This window comes from Colobus angolensis, unplaced genomic scaffold (genome assembly GCF_000951035.1).
Source record: "Colobus angolensis palliatus isolate OR3802 unplaced genomic scaffold, Cang.pa_1.0 Scaffold191, whole genome shotgun sequence".
Taxonomy (NCBI): Eukaryota; Metazoa; Chordata; class Mammalia; order Primates; family Cercopithecidae; genus Colobus; species Colobus angolensis.
The window spans coordinates 8068246-8075572 of NW_012115055.1; the positions used below are offsets into that span (position 1 = coordinate 8068246).

Genomic DNA, 7327 nt, shown 5'->3' on the forward strand with positions numbered 1-7327 from the left:
AAATGTGGAAAAACAATCAAAACAGATGAGTAACTAAGAAAAAAAATTAGGAACATAGATGCTTTCTAGTTACCGATGCTTCTGTTTTTACCAATTGCCACCAAAACTGATATAGAAACATCAATAGATGATTGCTTTTGTGTATTATAGAGGATGGGTTTCAAAATTACTTAACTGATTGATTGATGCCTAATTTGCCTTCTCATTAAGCATCACAAGGTGTCCTGTACCAGGAACTAGGCACATAATTTTGAACATCTTTTAAATCTAATGGCATTTTCCTTTGTAATTTTGTGTATTGTAGCTAAAAGACTAATCAAAAAAATGGACCAAAATCTAGATTTGTTTTTGAAATATAGCCTAATAATAAAATAAAGTCAAGTAAGGGTTAATGGTTTTGAAACAAGCAGCCACCTGCAAAAACTGCCCACACAAAGAAATGATAAATATTCCAGGAGATGGACAGGCTAACTACCCTGATTTAATCATTAGGCTTTATATCCCATAAATATGTACAATTACCATGTGTCAACTAAAAATAAAAGGAAAAAAAAATTGATTAATGAAAAAAAAAGGAAAGAATACAAAGCAAAGAGGACTAAAACACTACTTTCAAACCCTCATTCAAGACAAGGAAGCAGAAATGACCATGTTTGAAAGCTGCTAAACTTGAACCTCTGTGACAGAAGATTTTATTCAATGAATCAGAGTTGTTAGGAATCAATTATCTATAAACTGAAGTAATAATATTCCTCGAGCAAATACTTGCCTTATATAAACCCTTCATAATGACAGCAAATCAAGAAAACTATACAATGACTGAGATTCATTTATTGTAGAAGCAAATACAGATAAGAGCTATAGCAAACCTTTCTGAAAGCTTTGTCTAACACTTCAAAGCTGAATGTTTTCAGCTGAAAGGGCTCTTCAGTTTTCTTAGAATGTTTACTATTCATCAGAGTGTTTGTACAAAATTTGACCAAAGAGTTAGCTAAAAATTATACTGATAATGACTACTCTACTGGGAAAATGTGAAATATAAACAGCTCCAAATTGCTTGCAATTGAATGAAAGGTAAGGTACATTGTTGTCTTTTGTTTGTTTTTCTTGCTTTTTTTTTTTGGCTAATCTTAATTCTTTTTTTCACAGTTGGCTAGGTGTTGAAATATTCTGAGGAAAGAGAAATGACAAAGTAGACATTTAAAATCTTATATTAGCTTAATAGTACAGTTAATGTGTCATGATTTTTTTTTTTTTTTTTTTTGAGACGTAGTCTCGCTCTGTGGCCCAGGCTGGAGTGCAGTGGCCGGATCTCAGCTCACTGCAAGCTCCACCTCCCGGGTTTATGCCATTCTCCTGCCTCAGCCTCCCGAGTAGCTGGGACTACAGGCGCCCGCCACCTTGCCTGGCTAGGATTTTTGTGTATTTTTTAGTAGAGACGGGGTTTCACCATGTTAGCCAGGATGGTCTCGATCTCCTGACCTTGTGATCCGCCCGTCTCGGCCTCCCAAAGTGCTGGGATTACAGGCTTGAGCCACCGCGCCCGGCCTATGTGTCATGATTATCATGTACATATAGTTTTACAAATGTGTCTATCCAGACTAAGGAGGTTCAATAATAGTGCTAGTCTACTAGGAATACTAATTATATTTTAAAATCATAAGCAAATTGAATTTTTTAACTACTTTTTCTAGATCTATTGAATTGAGCATAATTTTCCTTTTTTGTATTTAAAACAATACAACTTTTATTTTTGCTTAAAATGTGCAGCTTCTACCAATTGTCAAAATATAATCTCAGTTAAGAATACTCACCTCATTTTTTTTAACCTCAGACTTAAAATGTGTGAGAAGAAGATATAGTAAGCTATATGTGATTTTCTTTTAATAGCACCTTGAAAAAGTACACTGCACCAGCAAGGGCATTAAGAGGGGGAGAGACGCCTTCAGACCCAATGGTTATAGGGTGTGTGTATGTGAGAGCATAAGGAATCGCAATGTATGTGACAGCATAAGGAATCGTGGTGACAACATTGTCATGGGTTAATGTTAATGCTTTATGAGAAGGAACTTCGTTAAAATAATTTCTTTAGAGGACAGTTCAGGACCTTCAACAGCTTCCTGGTCTTTTTGCTCTGAGACCTTCATTTTCTTATTCTTAGCTTCTTCAGTCTGAAACTTAATCTTGTTTAGTTCAGGACCATGTTGGGGCTTATTCAGGTTTTTGTGCTGGTGAAAGACAAGGGAGAGGTTAGTTGATTGACTAGGGTTTAGGTGCTCACAGGAGCTGTGTGAAGCTCTCACAGGGCACACTGAATCAAAACTGAGCTGTGCTGTGACCACCCAACCAATATTTGCAGCCAAAAAGATGTGCTCACTCTCTGACCAACACTCACCTAGCTGGGACAATTTCTCTTCAGGAGGTGACAGGGGGGCGTCAGACAGCAGCTCGTCTGATACAGGCTCATCTGCTTCAGAATGCTGCTCATCTTCTTCCATCAAAGAGGCGAGGTCTTGAGAAGAGGTGAGGAAGGGGTGCTGCTGGCTTGGCTGATGAGAAGTTAGTGGCTCAGTTAGACCAGTGGGAGGCTCAGAAGAAACCAAGGGCTCTGTCACAGGAGGAGACAGAGTGGGGAGAGAAGCCACTTCACCAGGCTGTGCAATTCTAGAGCATTCCGCCGCAGCTGCATTGGCATCACTGAGCTTTCCAGAAGGCATCATGCAGTGAACAGTGGGGAATGCTACTTTTTTCTGAAAACCTGTAGGGGACTGTTGCATCCTTCTTCAATAGAGCTGGATGGCTGAAGCAGTCTTCGGGGACCAGCAGAAGCCTGGAGATGCAGTGGCCTTTTTCACTGGGTGATGAATGGATGGCATCAGAGAAAAGGTTTTAGTGTTGTGGCCTCACAAATCTTTTAGGATAAAATGGGCTTCAGCTTTACTTTTTATTTCAGGTTGCACCCTGTCTGTTTTAATTGAGAAGACTGGCAACTTTTTTGTAGTTTTGATATTGTTTAATACGTTGATACATTTTAAAATGCTAAAATAACCTTGTAATTGTGGGATCAATGAAAATTATTTGTGAAACACATTCCTTTTTTATATAACATTAAATTTGTTGTGGTAATATTTTGATTAAATTTTTGTACCTATGTTCATGAGAAACATTGATCTTTGATTTTTATTTTGTATAATGTCCTGGCCAGATATTATGCTGCCCTTGCAAACTATGTTGTGAAATGTTTCCACTTTACTATTATTTAAAAGATTTTTGCTGAGATAGATCTGATTTCTTCCTTTAATATTTGATAGAATTTATCAATGAGTTTGGGTATGAGCCTGAAGTTTTCTTTGCTGGAAATTTTAAATATGATTTATTTATGTAATGATTATAAAATTTTTCAATTCTCTGTTTCTTCCTAGTTCACCTTTGGCAACTATATACATAAAACACGCAGACTTTTTAACTTACTAGGATGATTTTAAAACTAATATCCTTATCATCTTTTTACTGATGCCACATATTTGTCTATGAATGTTGCAAGGATGCTCTTTTTGTACTGATACTGCATTTTAGTGCCTTCTCTCTTCCTTATGTGCTTGACATTGTCCAGCGTTCATATACTGTGTTAATTTCTTCATACAATCAACTGTTGGCTTTGCTAATTTTTACTATTTGTTTTCTATTTCACATTTTTTCCACTTTTCAAAAAATAGTATTCTATATTTTGTACAATATTCTGTTTTTCTAAATTCTAAATTTCCATAATGAATATGTAGATAATTAATTTGATGTCTCTTTTACTTTCTAAATTTGTCTTGAAAGTTAGATTTTCAATCTAAACCACGGTGAGATACCATCTCACACTAGTCAGAACGGCTATTATTAAAGAGTCAAACAATAGCAGATGCTGGCGAGATTGTGGAGAAAAAGGAACATTTTTGTGCTGTTGGTAGGAATGTAAATTAGTTCAACCATTGTGGAAAGCAGTGTGGTGATTCCTTAAGGAACTAAAAACAGATCAACCATTCAACCCAGCAATCCCATTTCTGGGTATATACCCAAAATAATATAAATCATCCTATCAAAAAGATGCACACATGTGTACACTTGCTGCAGCACTATCCACAAGAGCAAAGACATGGAATCAACTCCAATGCCCATCAATGACGGATTAAATAAAGAAAATGTGGTGATTATACACCACGGAATATTATGCAGCCATAAAAAAGAATGAGATAATCTCCCTTGCAGGAATATGGATGGAGCTAGAAGCCATTAACCTTAGCAAACTAACGCAGGAACAGGAAACCAAATACTGCATGTTCTCACTTACAAGTGGGAGCTGAATGATGAGAACACATAGTCACATAGAGGGGAACAACAGACACTGGGACCTACCTGAAAGTGGAGAGTAGAAAGAGGGAGATGATCGGAAAAAATAATTGATAAGTACTAGGCTTAATAATCAGATGATAACACACAATCTGTACAACAAACCTCCGTGACATGAATTTACCTATAGAACAAACCTGCACATGTACCCTTGAACTTACAAGCTAAAATAAGAGAAAGTTATGCTTTCCTTCTAAGCACAGTTTAGCTGTATATTGTAAATTTAAATATTCAGTATTTTCATTATTATTTCAATTAGAAGTACATTTCTTAATTTCCAGACATTTGGATCATTTCTAATTATCTTTTTATATTTGACTCAAATTTAATTTCACATAAAAGAAAATAATGTACCATTTAACCTTTTGGAAATTTGGTGAGACCTATTTTAAAATTCAACATTTGGTCAGTTGCTATAAATGTTCCATGAATATTTGGGGAAAAAGTGTATTCTAATGTCTTAGGTAAGTGCTATTTATATCATTTCTGCATTTGTGAATTTTCATAATGAGATTATTTGCCTTTTTCCTGAAAAACACCATTCAGAAATTTATTTTATATTTGCCAGGATGGTTAGGTGTCGCTCTGGGGTAATAAATTCTTGGTAATTTTTGTTTGCTAAAAAATAACTTTACATCATTTTTTTGAAAGGTTATTTTCCTGTATATAGACTTTAAAACCGGCAGGGTTTTTTTTTTTGTTGTTGTTGTTGTTTGTCTGTTTTTTTTTTTAACTTCAGCACTTTGAAAATACTATTCATTTGTCTTCTGGAATTCAGTGTTTGTTTGGACATATCAGCTGCCTGTCTCATATGTTACCTTTTGAGAGTAATATGCCATTCCCATCCCATCCCCACCATCTTTGACTACTTTTAAGATGTCCTTTTGTATTTGGCTTGGTATTTTGCCTATGATGTGCCTAAGTGTGCTTTTACTTTGTAGTTTTGCTGAAAGTTTGCCAAGATTCTGAAATGCAAACTTTGTGTATTTTTTCAGTTTTGTTCAATTCTTAGCCCTTATTTTGTCAAATATATCTTAATATATTATACTCCATTCTCTCTGTGTTCCTCTTTTGGGACTCTAATTACGTTTTCTCATGTTAGTCTCTATGTTTCTAACATTCTCTTCCATGTTCTTGATCTTTTTGATCTTTGGACAAAATTTTCTCCTGAGCTATATTCTATTTCATTTTTTCCTTATACAGCTAGATCTAATCTGCTGTTAAACAAAGCCATTGAATTTTACTAGTTTTCAATTATGAAAAATTCTTTTTGTCTTAAATTTTCTGGTTATCTCCTAAAATTATCAAACCTGACTTTTCTTTCTTGAACATGTTAAGTGTAATTAACAGTCTGCTTCCAGGAACTCTATTCTATAAATTCACTATCCTGTTTCTGATTATCAAAATTTGTCTTCAATGTACCTGGTTATTTTTCATTTCTTGTCAGACATCATATACATATGTATATATGGTACATATGTAATTTAAAACGTTGGATATTTAAACCTTCCTACCAAGAATATTTATAGTTATGTCATCTAGAAAACTGGGGTTTTGGATTTTAGCAATATCACTGACAATTTAGCAAGATTATTCAGAACTGAAATAATTTTTAGCTGGTTTTCACATCTGTGAGAGTCATACTATTTCCTTTTTTTCTCTTATACTGTACTTTTAAATATTTCAACCTAAATTCAAGGTATTGATGAGTTAATCTCCCCCTTCCAAACCTTTAGTGGGGCATGAAATCCACTTTCATTCACCTAGATTGGAAGTTGGCAAACTACATTTCCTTCTACCTAGAGCAAAAGGCAAATCTGGCATGCTGCTGTTTCTATAAAGTTCTATTAGTGCACAGTCACTAATGTATTCACTATGTTAGATTAATATCAATAGTTTCATAAATATGACTTTTATTAAGTAGGCTGTATGCTTAAATTTTCTAAGCTTGATCTTGTATGTTCTTTTTAAAGTGACTTTAGTAATACCTCGCAGAATTAACTTAAGAATTAAAGGAGATGACATACACACACAACATGACTACCAGAATACGAATCTCCATTCTCTTTTATTTTGTTCAAAATAAGATGCAGGACAATGGGCTACTGCCCAGCTGCAAATTAGAATTACTGGGAGATAATGCTTCCTGCAGTAATTCTAAATGCCTAAAACAGACCCATAGCAATTAATTCCAAATCTTCCAGAGTTAAGCTAATGTATCTCCAAATGAATCCTCTGTTCATTCATTGTTAAAGACCACTGAAAAAGTAAAGGAAATTCAAGTTAGATCTGGACTCGGATTTTACCCAGTAGTGTTTGTGCGTGATCTTAATCCAATTTTAATTTATCACTCATTTTTCCAATTTAGAAAGCACATATAATATGCAAAATTGCTAGAAAATTAACAAACAAAATGTCAGTTTTCAGACACATAATAGTTTCTCAATAAATTGAAGCTTTGTAAAAATTCCTTTCTTTCCTGACTTAAATTTAGATTTCCATTGCTCTATAATTCTATCTTGATCATCCTCTTGAGCTCCAGATTTTCCTCGAGTTTTGCAAGGCTTACCTATCATCGTTTTTGTCTTCAGTTAATAGTTCTGGAGGTTTTTCTTAATCAGCAAAGCTAAAGTAGCCATTTGTATACAATGATTCTCCTTTTACTTAGTCTTTATTTATATTTGTCATATCACTTAACCTTCTATGAAATTATCTTTGTTTGTGAATGTTCTTATTTCTATTTCTCACTATGCAATATGAGTCTTATCACATAGCTTTTCGTTTAAACCTAGTGCCTAGAACAGATTATGGCATAGAATGCATTCAATATATATGTAGGTTGAATGCATTAAATTCTGATTTAAAACTACAACTGAAGAGTATAAAAGGATAGAAAGAATGTATAGTTTTCTAATTCTATATAAAATTCTTT

General features: G+C 34.2%; 1 pseudogene; it reads right to left on the reverse strand.

Annotated features, from left to right (window-relative positions):
• Nucleotides 1-1866: 1866 nt before the first annotated feature.
• LOC105510784 lies at nt 1867-6971 on the reverse strand (annotated as a pseudogene).
• Between the last annotated feature and the right edge of the window lie 356 nt (nt 6972-7327).